This window comes from Erpetoichthys calabaricus, chromosome 6, assembly GCF_900747795.2.
Source record: "Erpetoichthys calabaricus chromosome 6, fErpCal1.3, whole genome shotgun sequence".
Lineage (NCBI taxonomy): Eukaryota > Metazoa > Chordata > Cladistia > Polypteriformes > Polypteridae > Erpetoichthys > Erpetoichthys calabaricus.
The window spans coordinates 49,824,306-49,845,348 of NC_041399.2; the positions used below are offsets into that span (position 1 = coordinate 49,824,306).

General features: G+C 39.5%; 1 protein-coding gene across 1 annotated transcript in view; it reads left to right on the forward strand.

Moving 5' to 3' along the window:
• LOC114653900 (clavesin-1) overlaps positions 1-21,043 on the forward strand; it is a 182,807-nt gene that overhangs the window by 11,637 nt on the left and 150,127 nt on the right. The window lies entirely within an intron of this gene.

The window sequence follows — 21,043 nt, forward strand, 5'->3', positions numbered from 1 at the left end:
GACATGCAGGTTAGGTGGATTGGTGATTCTAAATTGGCCCTAGTGTGTGCTTGGTGTGTGGGTGCGTTTGTGTGTGTCCTGCGGTGGGTTGGCACCCTGCCCAGGATTGGTTCCCTGCCTTGTGCCCTGTGTTGGCTGGGATTGGCTCCAACAGACTACCGTGTTCGGATTCAGCGGGTTGGAAAATGGATGGATGGATGGAACAAAGGAAACTCTTACCAAAAAAGTAAATAAAGAAATAAAAGAAACAAGACATAGGAAAAAAACTTACTGATTTTACTAAGCTTACCTACTTAATATGTCAAAAGTTAAGGCTCAAGTGGGCATCATGTAACTCCACATTAATTACTGTTGACATGCAAGTACAAGCAAGAGACACGGCCAACAGGTGCATTAGTAAGCGCGTGTATAGCCTAATTGTTCCAGGATGGTAAAAAGAGATCAAATGTGTAAAGATAATTAAGACCTTAATGGAATTATGTTTTATATTTTGGCATGCTAGTGAGTTTGCAGAACTCAGAGATTAGGGAGGCAATCATCAATGAATACCCAATCTGCTTTTGATTAGAGATCTTTAAAGTTAATTGAAAGGAGCATGTGTTTCAGTAGGGCCCTAGTTTGGATCTTTATTTGTCCCACTCTTCCAGACTTGGTGTAATACAGACACTGCGGTTTGATATGCAGACATACTGCTGGTGCATGAAATGTTGAGACATCGAAATAATACAATGACAGTTAACACCCCCATAAGGCAATAGGTGTAGCAGCCAATAGCATTTCTGAACAGATTTTGGCCATATTTATCAGAAATAAAAATGACAATATGGTGTGATGGGCGGCTACGGTCACTACCTGGCTGGGACGCCAGCAGAGTGGAAGTAGCAGGGGAGAGGGCATTGATGAGGCATTACCTCCCCTGAACACTAGAGGGCAGCCCTCCTGGGTGGCTGTGGCACCATGGATTCCTGCAGGGCATGTCAAGAACTAGAGTTTGGTGAAGCCCTGTTGGGTTCTGTGGAGGCTGCCAGGGGGAACTGCAGAGCCCTGTAGAGGACCTCCAGCGCACCTGGGAGTGATTCCAGGTAATACTAATGAGCTACCTGGAACACTCCCGGGACCTGAATAAGAGGAGCCACCTCACTCCATTGAGGAGTCAGATTCGGGAGGAAGGAGTGGACAAAGCCTGAGGAAAAGTGGAAGCGGTGTTGGTAATGTGCACACAAACTGTAAATAAACACGGGTGATGAGTGAACCTTTGTCCTGCCTGTCTGTGTTAGGGTGGCAGTATGCCCCCTAGTGGCTTACAACGGTTATTAGTCCTTTGAGGTAAAATCTAGCAACAGTTCACTGTCAAGAAATAAGTGAAGATGGCCATGTTAAGGGCTGTGTTTCAGGCAGTCTCAATGGGGTAGCCAGATTTACCGTCATTGTCTTCTGTTAAATTTATATTTCTTTGCCTATTTTGATGTGCAACATACCTGCCAGGGGAAGTATATGATAGTACAGTGTCTATCAAAAGTTTTCACCTCCTTGGAAGTTTGCACATTTTATTGTTATACAGCACTGAATCACAGTGGATTTAGTTTGACTTTTTTGAAACTGATCAACAGAAAAAGACTCTTACACGTCAAAATGAAAATAGATCTGTGCAAAATGGTTTAAATTAATTACATATTTATAAAAAAAATAATTGATAGGTTAAGTATTCACCCCCTTCAATGTGCCACCCCTAAATCATCAGCGGAGATCACCTGACTATACTCAATTGGCTGTTGTATTGTCTGGAAGGTCCAACTTGTGAGGAGACAGTATGATGGCCTAACCAACAAAATGAAGACTAAAGAACGCTCCAAGCAACACCATGAAAAGGGGATTTGAAAAGCACAGGTTAGGGGACAGAGAGAAGAAAATACCCAAGGAACTGAACATCCCTTAGAGTAAGTTGAAATAACTGCCTAGAGATCCACAAAAGCTGTCTGATTGTGCAAAAAGATGACTAGTGAGGGAGGTCACCAAAAGACCTGTGATAACCCTGAAGGAGTTACAGTCTATAGTGGCTAAAATTGGAGGGACTGTGCATAGAGCAACTCTTGTGAGGGTGCTTCACCAGTTGCAGCTTTATGGGAGAGTGGGAGAGAGTAAAAACAGTTAATCACCTAGAAGTAGGTTCTATGGTCTGATGAGATCAAAACCTAGCATTTTGACCATGACACTAAATGCCATTTTGAACACTGCACATTATCAAAAACACAGAGTCTCTACTGTGAAGCACGTTGGAGGCAGCATCATGTTACGGGGATGCTTCTCAGCAGCAGGCCATGGAAAGCTTGGGAAGATAGAGGGTGAAAAGAAAAGAAAGCAACAAAAATACTGGGATTTTCTGGAGAACAACCTGGTTAAAGCTGTAAGAAACTTAAACCTCAGGAAAACATTTGTTTTCCAGCATGACAACAGCCCCAAGTCTAAAACCAAAGCTGCACAGGAATGGCTTCAAAACAACAATGTTAATGTCTTAAGTGGCTGAGTCAGAGTCCTGATCGGAATCTATTTGACCATTTGTGGCTGAACTTGGAAAAAGGCTCTTCACTCACCCCCTTCAACTTGACAGAACTTGAGCAGTTTTGTGAAGACGAATGGAGAAAAATGTCAGTGTCCTGATGTGCAAAGCTGATAGTGAGAGAGTCAAGGCTGTGATGGTTGCCAATGGTGTATCTACTATCATATTATGGTATTAATACTAGAAGTGCCACTCACCACAGACCTGAAGGGGTTAATGCTTATGCAAACAATTATTTTGTGTTTTATATTTGTCATTAATTTAGAACATTTTGCAGAGATCTGTTTTCAATTAGACATTAAAGAGTGTTATTCGGTTGAACAGTGTCAAAAAAAGCCAAATTAAATCCACTGCGATTCAATATTGTAGAAGAAAAAATGTGAAACCTTCCCAAGAGGTAAATAATTTTTATAGACACTGTATATTAAAATCATTCCAGATTATTAAAAAAAAGTATAAAAAAGAAGAGGGTTATCAAGTTCATCTAGCTCTCCTGGTTAGTTACCTACTAAGTTGTCCCCTGCCAGATGAGATACAGCAGTATATTTTCTTCAAGTGTATCACCAAAATAGTTGGTTCGAGTGTCCCAGTTCCAAATGCAGTAAGAAATGTTTCTTCATTTAGAATTTCATATTGTCTGCCAGCGTCTCCGTGTACTTTCATTAATCTGAAATGAGCAAATCCTATTCTGTCATAATGAGATATGACCATTAGTCTGGAAATGCACTTCATAGCTTTTTTTCATACAATTCCTTGCACTGGTATGTTGCTATTTTGGACAAAAAGCTAAGTAAGAAATCAGTGGGCCATATTTGAACTTTATTGACATCTAGAATCTGATCACTGCAGGGCCACATATTGTTGCTGGGGGGAGTTGGTAGACACCGGACCATTGCAGGACACACTCAGCGACACACACTTACACACTCATGGATGGAAGTGGATGGAAAATCTGAAAATTCAAAGAAAATCAGTGGGCGAAAGTGAAAAATCAGAGCAGACAATGACTGGCTTCAGAATTTTCCTTATTTTCTACCTACCTTCCTTGTAATATTGTCATCCATTATTAGACTTTGGTTAATTCACAGAGAATCTGCTTCTGACAAATCATCCATCCATCTGCCTATTATTGAACTTCCTTAAACTAATTCAGGGTCAGGAGGATGGGAGGCCATTGACAAATTATACATAATTTTGGTAGTGTATTTGAATATTTTCAACATTTTTATAGACCATAATGCATTTCCCAGTAAGCATGCAGCAGTTTGTGAAGTCTAAACCAAAATTATATTGAATGTTTTTTTTTAAGCTCAGTGAAGTGGCATTTCTTTAGTTTTTCGAATCGCAACTGTCAATGGTAATGTAAATTTTGAGGATAATGACAGACGATTATTTCCGCTCTTATGCTGTGAAAAACACAGAGCATCTGTGATACAGAGAAAGAAACTTATTGCAAATTTGGTAAGTTGTTACAGATGCAAAGGTAATAATGACTGGAAAATACATTAGGAAGTAAATGAAGTAAAACCTTAGCATGGCCATTGCAATGTTACGCATTACATCAATCCTGCCACTAAAGGAAAATGCTGTGCTGAGAAAATTACTGTAGAGACAAGGCATATGTTATGATTCTGTCCAGAGCTACAGTATACATTCCTTGCTAATTTCCTGCTAAAAAATGCAATAATTTAAAAAAAAGACCATGCTGACAGTCATAAATCGATTCATTTTCTCTCATTATCATGGAAATGTTCATTAAATAGACTGAAACAGACAGGCTGGTTAGCTTTAAAGCATTAATTAATTAAATCAGTCACATATAACTGCTGTAAAGCATGTCAGTGGGGAACTGAGTCCTGATGACTGTTTTAATATAGTAGTGACCACCGCATGAGACATATATTCCAGACAACATGAATGTAAGTAGTCAGGTAGCAAATAGAATCATCTGGGGATGTGGATGAAAAGGGAGAGAGACAGACAAAACTTATTAAATTCACATATTCAATGAAAAACATGAAGCAGCCCATGTCTTGTGAATTATAGCAAATGCGAGAGAAAAAGGAATTACAATATATTACAAGCTTACAATGCCAGAAAAACGTATTTGGCCTCCATCGGATTTTATGTGCTATTGCAGAATTGTCACAGGGAATTTGGTTAGATCATCTTCTGAGTTTTAGATGTATATAAAGGAGACATTGAGAAAAACCTAAATCAAAGTTTGGTGCACCTGTCATTTCTTTTGTAACAAAGTGCACAATCTTGAAGTGTGAAAAAGTGAGATTAACCCAATTTAAACAATAATTTATGTTACTTGCTTGAAAAGGTTGATTAATACACAGGCCTGATTTAGCCGTCCCTGACTAACCTCGGCCACTACCATCAAATTCAAGTTGTCGGCACATTGGTTGGAGGTAAAAATACATCATGAAATAATCAACAGAAATTCTTGGAAACCTACAGCACAGGAAAAATTCTGTTAGTCTGAACAAGGATAAAAGGCCCTGAGATTCAACATGGAAAGGGTTTTGAACATACCCAAGTGGCTTTTTTGTTCAAATCACCCCAAAAACAACATACCATTTTAAATTCTTCTTAATGTGATTCACAATCATGAGTTATCACAGCTTATCCTGGCAGCATCAGACACAAGAAAAGAATACCAGCCCATGCACACACCTACATGGCACCATTTTAGAGTATCCATTTAACCTCATCTGCATGCCTTTGAGCATGTGAGAGGAAAACCAGAGTATATGGAGGAAAAGCCATACAGATACAAAGAAAATAGGCATTGTTTGCATGGGCAATGGCCACAGGATTTGAGCCCAATGTACTAAACCCATGAGAAAGTTGTGCTTACCATTGTGCCACCCCTGATGAGCAACTAAGTTAGGTAGATAGTTTTAACATCTAAGGATCTGCAAGTCTTTCTTACCTCAATTAAAGACACCGCTCATAGTTCACCAGTCAAAAGTCAGGATAGCAAATATGGAGTCTACTGTTCATTGCTAAGGTTGTTCTTTAATATTCTTGAACAGTTAATTTAAAGAAGAACGTTTACATTCTGGCCAAAATATGCCTCCATTAAGTCTGGAGAATCGCTAAAACTTTATTCCACAGTAAGTGCCTTATGTCACTGGACAAGCAAGATGGTGGTAATGGTGTCATGGTTTAATACTGCTTTGTTATATAAACACCTGGATGACTTGCATTCCCTGAAGGAGATACAAATTCTGATCCACATCATTAGAGAATTCTTCAAACTAATATCCCAGAGTCATTCCATTGAAATTAAAGTGCAGCTGGATCAAATACATATCTAAAACACACAAGCGGGTCTACATGAGAAGAAAAGCTTTAATGTAATTCATGGGGATAAATTGATACTAAATCAAAATTTAATGTAAAGAAAGTACAAAAGAAACTTCACAAAGTTTTGGGGTGTTATAATGATGAACCCATTTATTAACCTCCAGTAGCTAATAGATGGTAGTTTGTTTTAAAGAGAGGTACATAAGAGTAAGTTAGACAGGTGCTCTGAACTCTGCTCTCCATTGTACGTGTCTTCTAAGTAACACCTGCTTCCTTGGTTTCTAGATTTGTAAGGTAGAATGACTGTAAAGGGTATACAGGAGGAAGAGCCACAGGGGGTTCTTCTGGGTTATCTTTTCTTGTCTGTGATAAAAAGGAAGTTAATTGTGTCACTTCAAAACCTTCTCCCCCCTACCATGCACCCAAAAACTTTCCTCACCTTAAGAGACCAATTTAGCCAGCATATCTAACAATGATAAATCTGTGTTCCCATTCAACTCTATCAACTGTCTTTTTCCACATCCAGGGGTAGTAGTATCTCTGGAAATTCAAATTCTGTAAGAGAAAATAGATAGATAGATAGATAGATAGATAGATAGATAGATAGATAGATAGATAGATAGATAGATAGATAGATAGATATTACATGAAACAAGGGCTGAAGACTGAATAATAAGTGTCTGTCCTTAGTAATGCCAGTTTTGGTTTTGCAATATTATACAGGAAAACACTCTCTTTATTCTTTAAGCTAAAACTTTCTTTAATAAATTAATATCATTATTCAAAAGTGAAATTGGTCTATCTAATAAGCATTCCTAGTAGGTCTTTATTTTTAATTGAAAAGGCAGTAATTGAAACTTAGAATAAAGTTGTCTGTGAAATTTTCTCTAGCTTCACAAAATGTTGCTAGTAATAATAGTGTTACGTAAATTAAAAACTTTTTTTTTGGATAACTGTCAGTTTTCCCACTTTGCAATGAGTTTATGGTATCTTGAATTTCATGGAGGCTCAAGGATTAATCAGAGAGTATTGAATTGTTGTATTTGTATTTTAACAAAGAAATCTTTAGCTTGTTCATCACTTTTTTTTTACCCTGTGAGGAATATAAGGATTCATAGTACCCCGAATTTAATTCCTTGCTACAATGTTAATTCCATTTTATGAAATGTATATCTTGTGCTAAAATTTTATTGACTGTTTTTCCATGCTCATAATGATGATGAGGTGACTGAAAGATAAGTTGCTGTTTCTTTTTAGCCAAAAGATTAAATTCCAATCTGATTCCAATATATTCCTGATTAGCTAAATAAATCACACCAATCAGCTCTGACACCATTCTAGTCTGCACATTATTTTGCTGTGTAGTACACTGAATAATTGGTCTTCTTAAAACTGCCTTGTGCAACACAATAACAACATAACAACATAAAACATTCAGTTGCAATTATTACTGCTAAAGGTGAGTGTAGTCAGTTTTTGACCTCAGGAGGCATTTACTTTTTCACAAAGTTCTTTTATTCAAATATTAGATTTTGGTTGAAAATCTGATAATGTTCACTCTGAAAAATAAGCCAAAATGCACAAAATTAGACTACAGTAAATGCATCTTTAGCACTCTGTGTTCTATCTGGAATAAGATAATAATGAAGTTCTTGCATATACATGTGTTTCCTACAAAAAGTGAATTAAAATTGCAAAGAACTGCCAGTCCTGTTTATCACACTCAGACTAGCAGTTCTAGCACCACAGACTGTGTAGGCTGGAAAGCAGAACATTTTAAATTGAACTTTTCAAAAGGTAACATGAAATGTGAGCAAGTGACAATGTTCTCTCCTTGTAAGTGTGATCAATTTTTATTAGTTCACAGAAAAAGTAAATATAGATATAGATATAGTTATGCCATAGGGTGGCCCATTGGCTTAGAGATGTTGCCTCACAATGGCAGTAATCAGCATTCAACTCCAGGCCTGTATCCACATGGGTTTTCTGTCGGATCTTCGTCATCCCCAAGCTTACTGATTTCTCATGGAATGACGGCGCCCTGTGATTCTCTGACTTTGTGTCCAGAAGCTAGCCACCGACTCTTATACTGAAAGGATAAGCTTCCCTTGTTGTCCTAATGTATATAAAATGTTCAGAATGTTAATGTTAAAAAAAGGATGGATATTTTTACAGAATATGTACAGTTCTACATATTGGAAATATTGAAAGTGTTTGTCTCTTTTAGTGGCTTTTAAACACTTGCTAGAAAATGAAATGAAGAAATATAACAAAACACTGATTTCTGGTAAATTATCAGCAACGGCTTATGTTTGGTGTTTAATTTGTGCCGGTGTACTAGTAACTCATCCTGTTTTGTCATATTGTACTTCCATAGCACAAATAGATAGTTATGTCTGTCAGTCGGTGGTATTCTGTCGAAAAACACTACAACGAGCAGTTGCTTCAACTTTAATAGCTAAAAGAAATTGATAGTCATTTTTATTTTATAGGAAAATGCTTCATAAAAAAAGAGTATATCAAATTTTTTTTGCATTAATTCATCTAACACACTTGAAAACATATAAGTAACGCATTTACTTAGACTTAGGCCATTTGTCAGAAAATGGTGTCAAGTAAATTTTAATGAAAGGCAAGCTTACAAGTGATCAGTAAATGTTGACTGCTGGATAACATATTTCGATATTGTAGATAGATAGATAGATAGATAGATAGATAGATAGATAGATAGATAGATAGATAGATAGATAGATAGATAGATAGATAGATAGATAGATAGATAGATACTTTATTAATCCCAATGGGAAATTCACAACATGGGGCATAGTGAGACATGCTACTAGAAACTGCCAACTAAGGCCAATTCTGACACAATGTAGGATATACTGTAAGTTAAAGAGTAGCTATCTCGATCATATAATATACATTACTGAGACACACTACCAGGCTAATACACATATTTGGTGGCATGTAGCTCAATGGGTAGGTGAATGTTCAAAATTTCCATCAGAAATAAGAAGCCTCTACTTGAAGAGCCGCAGCAGTTTCATGTTAGTGTAATTTTAGGAGATCAGTTTAAGGGTTTATACGCAAGACAGAACTTTTGTAGAGGAGGACAGAAAAGCAAATAAACAGCAATTGCAGAGGGCCATGTACAGTATGCAGTTAAAACAAAAACTACAATAGTTAAGTGTCAGCTATGTACACATTGAAGTGAACATCTTACATTATCATGGAGAATAAATAGATTGATAGTGTGATGGATGGCTGGGGACCTTGCCCCACTGAGAAACCTGGAGAAGCAGGGGACCAGGAGAGGGGCAATTCCTTCCCCAGGTTGCAAGAGTCGGCCATCCTGGATGATGTGGAAGCCACAGAGCTGGAAGGATCAACCCTGTGGGGATCCGTGGCCAGGGGGTGCCCGAAGGACTATGGAGCCTTGGACTGCAGCACTTCCGCCACACCAGGAAGTGCTGCAGGAAGGCCATCAGGGAGCCCCTGGAGCACATCTGGATGCATCATAAAAGGGGCCGCCTCACTCCACTCAGAGTGCCAGAGTCGGGTGGAAGAGGACGGAGCTTGTGAGGAGTGGAGTAGAGGCGGCAATAGAAAGAAGAAGAGAAAGAACTGTGAGCATTAGTGCTGGTGGGTTGTACACTGTGTGTGAGGTGGAAAGGACTGTGAATAAATATAGTGTGCATTTGGATATCTGGCTGTCTCAGTGTCTGTCTGTGTCTGGGCTTCTTTTACAATAGATAGATAGATAGATAGTGTCACAGGAGGTTAGGGGTGGTACCCAGCTGGGACACCCAGGAAGCCTCTCCCAGACCACGTGGGGGCAACCGCCCTGGTGGCCCTATAGGGACCCGTGGTCACCACCAGGGGGCGCCCCAATGCCTATGGAGCCCTAGCTCTCAGCACTTTCACCAGTGCTGGGGGGAAGAAGATCAGTGCTTCCAGGTGCGCAACCGGTACTTCCGCCACACTGGTGAGTGCCGGCAGGGGCTAATCGGGAGGCAGCTGGAGCACATCCAGGTGTGCATAAAAGGGGCCGCCTCCCTCCATTCGATAGCTGGAGTCGGGTGGAAGAGGACGGAGATCGGAGAAGAGGAGTGGAGGCAGACCAGATAAAGAGAGAAGAGGCATTGTGAAGCCTGGACTTTGGGGTGATTAGTGCTGCGGCACTGGGTTGTGTGTGTGTTTCATTTGTAAATATTGTGTAAATAAACGTGTTGTGGTGCTTAAACGATGTCTACCTGTCTGTGTCTGGGCTGTTCCCCACAATAGATAGATAGATAGATAGATAGATAGATAGATAGATAGATAGATAGATAGATAGATAGATAGATAGATAGATAGATAGATAGATAGATAGATAGATAGATAGATAGATAGATAGATAGATAGATAGATAGATAGAACTTTAATTGTGCCCAGGGGGAAATTTGGCTTTTTACAGAAGCTATTTAAATAAATAAATACAGAAATAGGTAGATAGGTAAGTAAATAAATAAATATACACAGATACTTTGACCTGAACAAAGAAGAAAACTAAAAAGAAATAAAACTTCTGACTTGGCTGTCACAGTCTCAGTGTGTCATTATGCAAACATATTGCTGTTGGTATAAAGGACCCCCAGTAGCATTTCTTGACACATTTATGCTGAATAATTAGTTGTGGAAACTGTTCACACTAAACCCTAACCATATCAACCCATGAGCATAACATCCATCTTAAAACTGCACTGAAGTCATGACACTGCAGCTCTGAAAATAAAATTCAAGCAGGATGGCGTTATAGGTGTGTTCCTAAAGCTGATAAAACATGCTGTAATTGTGATGTGAGTATGTACAGTAATGATTAGCAGAAGAGCTCATTAAACAAGACAGTCTGACAGAATATCTGAGCTGACCTGCGCTCTGATACCTCTGATTTGGAGCTTTCTGAGCTCTGGAACCTCGTGTTGGTTCTGGTGCAGTGGCTATAAATGCTGACATGGAGGCGCAGAGATAAATGTAACTGGAGTAAAGTAATGGGGATGAAGATGCATTAGAAGAGTTAGAGGGGAGCGGACACTCTATGCAAATGAGCCGCACAGAGTGTGGACAGGGGAACAAATGAATTGTAAGACATTCAGGTGAAATACTAGTTTGTGAATGTGAGTATACATGTAAATGGTGCTAATTTAATGTGATTTTTAGGCTGATGATGTAATTCAACGTTAACAGCTGTGAGGGATGGACCAGTGTCCCAGCCGCTATGGACCCCACTATCTTACTTAGCCAGGAACCCTTGATAACAGAAAGTCAGGGAGTAAGTGACAAAAGTTCCTTTCCATGCCAGGACCTGAATGTGGAAGGACATTACAGTGGCTACATCAAGGCTGGTGTCCTAACAGCCACTGAGAGACAACCGGAATGGACTTAGGAACCGGGAAGAACAGCACAGTGTTTGACTACCTGCTATGGGTGCTAGGTGGCAGCCTCCCGTCTGGCAAGCCCTCTGTCAGGTTCTGTGATGGCTCCCAGGGAGAGCTCTCAGATAGTGATGATACAAGGACCATTGTGGTCCTGCCTGATGTACAACACTCACCTGAGTGGAGTGGAGGAGAGCAGAGAGAATAAAGGACTGAAGAAAGTGTTGTGCTGCGTTGTCAGGTGTTGGAATCCTTTGCGGCAGTGCGAGAAAGAAACCTGTGCAAGGCACACTTTGGGGAAACTGGGTTTGAAGCCAGGACTGTGTATGTGGTACTTGTGTCTGGGGTTTGGAGTGCTGTTACCCCTCATAGTGGTCACACAGATCTGTACCCTAGTGCTCAATTTGCCTATGTTGGCACACTCTCATTTACCTACAGGGCAGTTAATATGCGCACCAGCACCTCATAATTTACAAAGTAAGCACTGGATATTCTAAAACTAAAGTCAGTCTTTATTTTTCCCAAGTGAGTCAATCATTGATGTGTGGCTCTCAGTCTCAGTCTACAATCATTACCAAATAAGCAGGTGCAAATCAGATGCTCCTTTTATGAGGCAACAATGTGTGAGGTGTCATCCATAGCATAATCATTGCAACATACAACAACAACATTTATTTATATAGTACATTTTCATACAAATAATGTAGCTCAAAGTGCTTTACATGATGAAGAAAAGAAAAATAAAAGACAAAATAAGAATTAAAATAAGACAACACTAATTAACATAGAGTAAGAGTAAGGTCCGATAGCCAGGGAAGACAGAAAAAACAAAAAAAAACTCCAGATGGCTTGAGAAAAAAATAAAATCTGCAGGGGTTCCAGACCATGAGACCACCCTGTCCCCTCTGGGCATTCTACCTAACATAAATGAAACAGTCCTCTTTGTATTTAGGGTTCCCACTGGAAGGACTTGATGATGATGGTCATGCAGACTTCTGGCTTTTAATCCATCAATGTAGGAACATCATGGTGCTTTGATTAGGTGGTGGTGGCACAGGTCACCACCACAAAAAACCAGGAAAAGAAACAGAAGAGAGAGTAGGATTTTAGAGTCACCATAAATAGTTATTATAATGAATTGAATATACAGACTAATTGAATATACTTAGAAAGTCACACCTTGCTCGCCAGCTGCATGGCACTTCTGAAACATATCAGTGTCAGAGGAGTCCTCAGTAGCGCTACACCAAACATGGTGTCCATTCTCACATTTGCTTTCAGCCTAATTTTTTCTACATTTAGAGCCATCTGCTTCTTGGGTATTCCTTGCAAAAGAGAAGAGTAATAATAACAAATAAATAAAAGACAAAAAAGTGAAATAATACACGCCACCAAAGCACACGGCCCATTGGCACTTTGAAAGATTAACTTTGTCTTCCTCGGTATGGGGCTGCCCAGGCATAACCGTTCTTTCTGGTTTATTCCACCAAATCAATCCATTTTTGTGATGTTTATAGCATTGTTTCTCTTATCCAGTCATGTAGGTTGAAACCCCTAGAATATCTTCAAATCTGAGTGAGATTTTCTGAGGGCCCTACAGCTTTTCTTCCCAATCCTTAAAACACCTGAATTGGATAAGAATGAGTGTGCCCCCCTGATATTAGAACAGCACCCTGTCCAAGGATAGATCTTGTGCCCAATCCCATACCAACCCTGCATTCAATTAAGCAGATTTTTGCTTATGTTGTTTATGGCATTTAGTTCAAAGTTGCATAGCATGTATTCATAATTTGCTTTATAGCCAATTTTCCCACCCAAACAAGGGCAACAGAACAAGCCATTTAGTGTTAGAGACCATGAATAGAAAACACACTGAAGCCCTTGCTCTAGTAATAGGTTTACTACTTGTTTTACAACTTCAGACCTTCATATCCTTTTTGTCATTGTGTCCCTTATAGCTTCTGTGTTAAACTGCATGTCAAGCTGAAGGTCTTTTTATTGTCACATGTACAATGTACAGTGATATTCTTACTTGTGTGGACACAATAATCAACATAAAAATCAGAAAAAGTTCCAGCTTAAATCTAATATTAATAATAATGCCAGTAAACACAACATTATGTACACAAGAATCATAGAATGTGTAGCACTTAATTCACTCAGCTGACCATAGTTTATCACATACTAGCTCTGCCACCTGTTAAATAATAAAACAATTTAAAAATATTTGCAATCTCTTGCCCTACATGTACCTTCAGCGCCTTTCCTCAGTATCCACGTGTGTCTGAACCTCTCTTCACTGGCGCTCCATCTCTCAAGTGTGCTCCTTTAAAGCCTGCTTCTCAGACTGTGTCATTATTTTTTTGCCTCCTGTCTGGTGTTATACTTGCTGTCTTTAAATGTGACTCTTCGCATGCCCCCCAAGCCATTTCTCCTCCTTGTGTGTGTCACACTTGCACTTCCTCTTTCGTTGCAGCACCAAAGCCAAGCTGACCAATCACACCAAAGCCAAATTGTCCTATCAGATTGCTCAGAGGGACTGGACACACAGACTTTCGTGTTTTATTATTTTATGGTAGAAGACAGTTGAGGAGTCTTATTACCTGCCCATTAGAAACTGTTCTTAAATCTCACAGGTCTGGTGTTATTAGCTCTATAGCACCTGCGTGATAAAAGGAGGGAGAAAAATGTCCATTTGGGGGTCCTTATAATTTATTTTGCCTTTCCCAGACAGCACATGGCAAATATGTCCTGCAGAGATGGTGTGTCCCAATGATGACCTGTGCTGTTTTCACCACCCTCTGCAATGCCTTGCGATCCTGAGCTGAACTGCTAAACTACAGAAATCTTTCTTGGCCACAGTTAACTAAATATTTTTAGTTGTAAGCTTAGTCTTAGGGTTTCTATTTTAATAAAAGTTTCACATAGCAGTTTACTTTTCTTTCTGACTTCCCCAATGATAGTATCATTTTTGCTCTTAGTTTCCATTTTCATAATTATTTTCACAGCATGAATTTCTTTCTAAGTTCAATCAGCTACCAAAATGATCCCTTTTTTAACATTTTCTGAAAATCTATGTTCACACATCATTTGTTAAGTTGAAAAAACCTTTGCCTTACAACTAATGGGACCTCTTCAAAATGGTGTCATCTAGTTAGCAAAGCAAATTACTATCAGTAATAAGAATGCTAGCATCCATTTTTACACACTTTACAGAAAAATACTGAAAAAGACGTTTACATGAAGGTCTTGAAGATGGGTATACCCTGCATACTGTACTGGTTCACTAACTGTTCAATGCCAATATTTTAAGTGGCACTGTATGCCATCACTCTTGTTAGGTGCATCTTGTACATCTATAAATAATTTACACCTTCTTTAGAGAGTTTAGTTGAAATGATTCCCTGCGTCCTAAACTACAGTACTCTACAGTGCTCTAAATTTCTTGTTTTGGTGATCAGTTTAGCATCTGACGCAGCCTAAGTCTAACAGTCCTGTTGAATTGACAGATTCAGATATTCAAGGGCCAAACAAGAATTGTATATGAGTACAGTCTTGCTGGGGTCTAAAATATGAGTGTCAATATATGAGCAAGGAGTATAAAGGAGGCCAAGACACAGTGGCTCCTGGAGTGGATTAAGAAACCGGACATCTTGTGGAAAATATTGTCACCAAGAAACATAGTTTTTCCAAATCAGTTTGTGCAATTTTGGTTTTACTGTACATTGCAAATGTGCATGTGGGAGCCAGATGGGCAACCCTGTTTAATTTAACGAAACAAAAAATGTTAGCCTGTAAGAGAAACAAAAAATGGCCTAATCCAGCCTTCGTATACAATAATACTTCTATATACTGTAGCTCAGGAGTTCTGTATCGTTTCATGTCTGGGTTCAGAGTGAGAGTCTCTCTCCTGACACGCCTCTTTTCATTTTAGCCCAGCTGGAAGGGGTGGGGCTCTCTCCATGCTTCAAGGGCGGGATCAGTTGTTATTGGGTTTCCTCAAGGTTAGCAACAGCACCATCTCTTGGTTCGGGGAGCCCTGATGGTGATCCCCAGGTGTGCATGCTTGACAATATTTATTTACTTTTCTCAGCCAATGTGTGTTGTTACAGGAATAGCAATTATTCTTGCGCATGCTGCTGATATGCATCTACTGAATATTGACTTGAGAGAAGGCATACTTACATGATCATTTATTTTGCATTTTATATTTGCAATTGATTTAGACCGTTTTTCAGAGGTCTGTTTTCACTTTGACACTTTATGCAAAAGTTCGCTGACGACACTGCTATCGTGGGCTGCATCAGGAGTGGGCAGGTGGAGAAGTATAGGGACCTCATCAATGACTTTGTTAAATGGTGTGACTCAAACCACCTGCACCTGAACACCAGCAAAACCAAGGAGCTGGCAGTGGATTTTAGTATGCCCAGACCCCTCATGGACCCCGTGATCATCAGAGGTGACTGTGTGCAGACGGTGCAGACCTATAAATACCTGGGAGTGCAGCTGGATGATAAATTAGACTGGACTGCCAATACTGATGCTCTGTGTAAGAAAGGACAGAGCCGGTTATACTTCCTTAGAAGGCTGGCGTCCTTCAACATCTGCAATAAGATGCTGCAGATGTTCTATCAGACGGTTGTGGCGAGCGCCCTCTTCTATGCGGTGGTGTGCTGGGGAGGCAGCATTAAGAAGAAAGACGCCTCACGCCTGGACAAACTGGTTAGGAAGGCAGGCTCTGTTGTTGGCATGGAGCTGGACAGTTTGACATCTGTGGCAGAGCGACGAGCACTGAACAGGCTCCTATCAATTATGGAAAATCGACTGCACCCACTAAACAGTATCATCTCCAGACAGAAGAGCAGCTTCAGCGACAGACTGCTGTCACTATCCTGCTCCACTGATAGACTGAGAAGATCGTTCCTCCCCCAAATTATGCGACTCTTCAATTCCACCCGGGGAGGTAAACATTAACATTACACAAAGATATTGTCTGTTTTTACCTGCATTATTATCAATCTTTAATTTAGTATTGTTTTTTGTATCAGTAAGGTGCTGCTGGAGTATGTGAATTTCACCTTGGGATTAATAAAGTATCTATCTATCTATCTATCTATCTATCTATCTATCTATCTATCTATCTATCTATCTATCTATCTATCTATCTATCTATCTATCTATCTATCTATCTATCTATCTATCTATCTATCTATCTATCTATCTATCTATCTATCTATCTATCTATCTATCTATCTATCTGTAATAATATCAAAGGGGGTGATGAGTACTTTTTATAGTTACTGTTGCATCTAATACTTAGGCTGCTTAAAGCATATCCCATTTTGTTTATTCCTATACTAAATATACACTCGATAGTCATTTTATACTTATCCAGTACCAGCTAAGACCCCCTTCTGCCCCCAGAACAGCCTGAATCCTTCAAGGCTTTGATTGAAGAAAGCTGGAAACATTCCTTAGCAATTATGATCCACGCTGACTTGATAGCATCAAATCCTTCCTGTATCTTTTTTGAGCAACACATTCATTCTGCAAACCTTTCATTCCACCCCAACCCAAAGGTGGTCTACTGGATTGTGATCTGGAGACACCTAAAATGATGCATGCTTTGTGATCTGGCACATTATCCTTCTGGAGTTTTCTATGTAAAAGGGTAGACAATGGCCATAAAGGGATGCCTATGGTCAGGTACAATGTTTGCTACACTGTGTTACTCAAATGTTGTTTCGTTTTTTTATTAGGACACTTAATCTATGCCAAGAAAACAAGCTCCACACCATTAGTTTCTATTTACTCCAAATTCTGAAGATTTCATCTGTTAGCTGCAGCTAAAACAGCAAATTATCAGACCAGGCAACATTATTCCAGTTGTCAGTCATTCAGTTTTGGATATCACATGTCTACTGTAGCTCCACATTCTTGTTCTTAGCTGACTGGAGTGGAACCCAACATGGACTCATGCCACTCTACCCCATTCATTTCATGGTTAAATCAAATTGTGCATTAATAGATGCCCTTCTGCCCACCATTATTGTAAAAAGCTTTTATATGAGTAGTTGCGGCCTTTCTGGTAATTTCAACCATTCTGACAATTTTCTTGGGATTTCTTTTGTTAGGCTGTTTAGGTTTACAAGAAGGTGTAGCTGATAAAGTAACCATTGATTGTGTGTAATGTAACATAACGTACCATTCTTAAACTAACTTTAATAAAGTTTATGTGAGTTCCACAACCACGGGGCCGGGTAACCATTCATCATAGGGCCTATTGAGTATATAGCTTTAAAAGAAAAAAATAGGTAAAAGGTAATTTGAAAAATGAAAAAAGGAAGTCGTTTTAACATTCCTTTTGAATTTTTCAGCATGGAAACATCTTCTATACATTCCTTATTTTCTTAGATGAACTCTGGGTCAGCCACTAAGCTTAAAATATGTATGTGTGTAAAGCAAGTTGAGCCCAGAGCTCAGTGTGGAATTGATTACTCAAATTTCTTCACCTTTGGCTGGAAACCTTATATATAAAGTGATGATAAAATAATAAATACATCTAGGTAACTATTATGACTACAGGGGTGAATCAAAATGCCGAAAAGGGCTTGAATTCAAAAACTAAAGTAGGTATTGGAACTCTAATGAAATCTAGAAACACAAAGTAAGCCTGGCTGTGAAATGTTGGAGCATGCTGCTGTTATATGCTGCAAGCTCACAACACTTAAAAGTCGGGTTCTTCAAATGCAGAATAACATTTAATTATGTCAATTTGCCACAACCTTGATAACCAGGCTTATGGCCTGCACAATCTGAACAAAATGAAAAGCATAGAAGACCCTGGCCCAGTAACCAAAAAACAGTGACTGTAAATATCTAAAAAATTTATTGACAAAATACATACACAATAACAAAAACAAGGAGAGATCAAAAATGAGTCAAAAAGGTATCCCTAAATGGGCAATCCTTCAATGAAGAAAACCAATCCATAATCCCAAATCTTAATCATTTAACTAAAGCCAAAATCTACAAACCAGAACAACAGAAGCAAAAGACTTACAAAATGATACCCACAAATAAAAAACTGAGGGGAACAAGAGCAGTTTTAATGAACACTGGCCCAATACAAAGACTTAGTGCAGTCCCTCAGCTGAAATGCCAGAGGGGTGGCCCTGCCTCACTTGGTTCCATTTTAAGTGTGCAAAGCACATAACAAAGAAAATAAATAATATTAACGTAAGCAATAATATGAAGAAAAAATATAAGTTTAGTATATACTGTATATATAAGTCAAGGTTTGTGATACGGTTTGCATATTTGTAGCTAGAAATCCAAGGGAGAAAATAAGTTCTGTATCTTAAAATAGTTTATTATTCCTAACCTTTCGACAACCTACCAGGTGTCATCATCGAGGAAAATCATTAGACATACAGGAATAAAAGGCAATATATAGCAAATGGGGGGTGTGGAGGGGGCATTAATAAGGTGTGCTTTGGAGGGCATTGATCATAAAATGTTCTTTATTATTTTAGTGTTCTTCTTTTTAAGCCTGCATATGCTGAATTAATGACCAAATAGCTGTTAAAGGCATTTTCACTTGAGAGCCACGATTCAGCCAGCTCCCTGCCACTCTGATTATTAGTTCTGAATTTTACTTGTGTCTGGTTGAATTGGTATGTACGCATATGAGACATTATGGGTTTTTCCTTCTGACAGCATTGCGATGTTCTTGTATGCGCGTTGCAAGTGTTTTAGATGCTTGTCCCACATATACAGCTGGGCATGAACTGCATGGTATGATGTACTATATACTGTGTTCTGTGCCTCTGCTGCAGATTTCTTGCTTTTGGTATTAAAAAGAACTGTCTGCAGAGTGTTTGCTGATTTATGCACTATTTTGATGCCTGATCTGGAGAGGATTCGCTGTAATATTGTAATATTCGCTGTAAAAACTGTAATATTTTATCCGCATAACATTACTTGCGATAAACACTCGTAATCAAAGTGGCATCATTACCTCTTTTTACCTTGCAAGTGCCCAGGAAGTTGATGTGTCCGTTTATTTCTCTTTCCATAGTGAACTGAATTGCAAGGAATACTGAGTTGATGTGGTTGTAGAATACATTCATTTGGTCGCTTTTAAATATGACAAAAGTGTCGTCAATTTAAGCGTATCCAAAGTTTAGGTGTAAACTGAGTTAGAGCCACACTTTCAAATTGTTGCATAACCAGTTCAGCTATGAGTCCTGATGATGAAGATCCCCTTGGCATACCTTCTTTCTCTCTGTACTATTTTCCATTAAAATGGCGGTAAGCATTTTGGCAAAGTAATGTTATGTCCTTCACGTCCAACTTCATTTGTGCTGTTACGGTGGGGTCGTTATTTAGTTTTGTTAGTAAAGTATCTGTGGCCAGATAATGTTCCTGTTATGTGGATACAACCCAAAATCCCTAGTTGCTGCTGCCATTTAGTGCAATCATTACACAGGGCTTCCTGATGCTGGCCATAACAAAGTGGATTTAAATTTATATGACAATGCTCTACTTCTTCTTCTTCTTCTTTCGGCTGCTCCCGTTAGGGGTTTCCACAGCGGATCATCTTCTTCCATATCTTTCTGTCCTCTGCATCTTGTTCTGTTACACCCATCACCTGCATGTCCTCTCACCACATCCATAAACCTTCGCTTAGGCCTTCCTCTTTTCCTCTTCCTTGGCAGCTCTATCCTTAGCATCCTTCTCCCAATAAACCCAACATCTCTCCTCTGCACATGTCCAAACCAACACAATCTCGCCTCTCTGACTTTGTCTCCCAACCGTCTAACTTGAGCTGACCCTCTAATGTACTCATTTCTAATCCTATCCATCCTCATCACACCCAATGCAAATCTTAACATCTTTAACTCTGCCACCTCCAGCTCTGTCTCCTGCTTTCTGGTCAGTGCCACCGTCTCCAACCCATATAACAAAGCTGGTCTCACTACCGTCCTGTAGCATTTTAAATTATATAATAACTGTATTATGTGATAGGGCGGCACGGTGGCGCAGTGGTAGCGCTGCTGCCTCGCAGTTAGGAGACCCGGGTCCACCCTGCGTGGAGTGTGCATGTTCTCCCCGTGTCTGCGTGGGTTTCCTCCGGGCACTCCGGTTTCCTCCCACAGTCCAAAGACATGCAGGTTAGGTGGATTGGCGATTCTAAATTGGCCCTAGTGTGTGCTTGGTGTGTGGGTGTGTTTGTGTGTGTCCTGCGGTGGGTTGGCACCCTGTCTGGGATTGTTTCCTGCCTTGTGCCCTGTGTTGGCTGGGATTGGCTCCAGCAGACCCCCATGACCCTGTGTTCGGATTCAGCGGGTTAGAAAATGGATGGATGGATGTATTATGTGATAAGATTAAATATTGTTATTGATTAATTAGGGGGAGAAGATAAAAGTAGTATGTGAAATTTTCTTGGAAAGGGAACCATCTTTGTCAAGCTGAGTAGCCTGCTATAAGGCCAAAGCCAGGAGCTGCTGAGTCAGAGGCAGTAGTGGGGCTGGTAGAGCAACTCTAGGTTTAATGGCTATTGTTTCCTGACAGAATAACAGAAGCATAGTTCTTTCTTTTAGAACCGCCCTTGTAAAGTTTCCATTTTCTAAAACATGAATGTATCTCTAGTGTGTTGTGAACCTAAATGGAAATTCTGAGAATGCGCTCTTTTGAATTTTTCCCAAGGATAACATAAAGCAGCCATTGCAGCAGGTTCTACATTATT